Genomic DNA, 1,481 nt, shown 5'->3' with positions numbered 1-1,481 from the left:
ACTGCATTGCAACGGCCTCGACAAGTTCCACCGCACGTAACTGCTGCGGTGCAACCAAATCAGTGAGACATACTTTCCATTTGCACAACGGGAGACATGGCAGCGCTTTCAAACAAACTTATACCTGAATGATTTATCTGCATTGATGTGCAGAGCTCCAATAACTGGACTATATTACACACCTAGCACTCACTACAGGCAAACGGGGGTGTTAGCTTCAGTGATAATGTGTGCACAGATTATTACCTAATAGACTTCCCCACAGCGTTGACGGACCCCCTCGGGGAAGACCTAACACTAGTCTAGCAATAAAAACCTAACACTAGTCTAGTCTAGCCTCACTTACGGGGTTACCGGGCACAACATACTGCAAGTCTTGCGATGCTGCAATGGGAATCGCTGCAACAAGATTAGTGTGATATGGCTATCACTACTTCTGCAATGGCATTTGGTGATTTGGGGTGCCCCAACAGACCATGTGCAGTGTAACAGGGGGCTAAGACTTCCAGAAGAGAATGCAAGGTATCCTAGCAACTTTCCAAAGGATCCTTCGGGCAACAACACACCTCACATCTTGGGATGAAAGATTCCAACACATTTGCATTAATTGGCTCAAGCCAGCTTAGCACTATTTTCATGTTCTATGTATGCAATCTCTATAGCCATGTTCATAGAGAGAGATTACAGACAATACCTTTACCGACTAACTGCACAGTTTTCTTGCAAGCTGTAAAAACCAAATTTCATCTTTAGGTCTGATATAGTTTTGTGTAATTCATACAAACAGAATGTTTCCTGAACAATTTAGTCAAAACTATTGTGGATGCATATGTAAACCCTAAAAAAAAAACCTGTGAGGTGTAAAAGCTGTTAAGGATGGTGCACAAAAGACCGGCCTAGCTGCCTGTCACCAGTGGTGCTCAGCAGAGCTCGAATATTCGAGTAGCTCGAATATTCGAGCTCTTTTTCAGCTATTCGAGCTCGGTATTCGAGCTCCGAATAGCTGGAGCTATTCGAATGGGCTATCCGAGTACACTCGAATAGCCCATTCACTATTCGAGCTATTCGAGCAACCCGGCGCTATTCGAGCTCGGTACCGAGCTCGAATAGCGTCATAGCCCAGATTGATGTCCTTAGAGCCAATCAGAGGGCTCCCAGGCCCTCTGACGGCAGCCAATCACAGAGGGGGACCCTGGCCAGCCCCTACTCTATAAATAGCGGCCGCCATGTTACGTTTCTCCGTGCTTGCCTGAGACTTGTACAGAGAGAGAGTTGCTCCTTTGTGCTTTGGCTTAGCAAGAGCTCTATTGTGGTCATTTACCTAGCGTTTTTGCTCACATACACCTCCTATACACACCTATATTGTTGTTAGTTATTTAGACATTGTATTTTAGTTAGTAGCTTGTGTGTTACATTAGAGACAGGCAGCTGCTGCAAGCTTACAGGTTTAGGCCTCAGGGGGGCCTTGCCTCTGTGGGCAG

Source organism: Hyperolius riggenbachi, chromosome 3, assembly GCF_040937935.1.
Source record: "Hyperolius riggenbachi isolate aHypRig1 chromosome 3, aHypRig1.pri, whole genome shotgun sequence".
NCBI lineage: Eukaryota > Metazoa > Chordata > Amphibia > Anura > Hyperoliidae > Hyperolius > Hyperolius riggenbachi.
The sequence above is the reverse complement of the archived record's forward strand: the minus strand, read 5'-3'. Positions refer to the sequence as shown.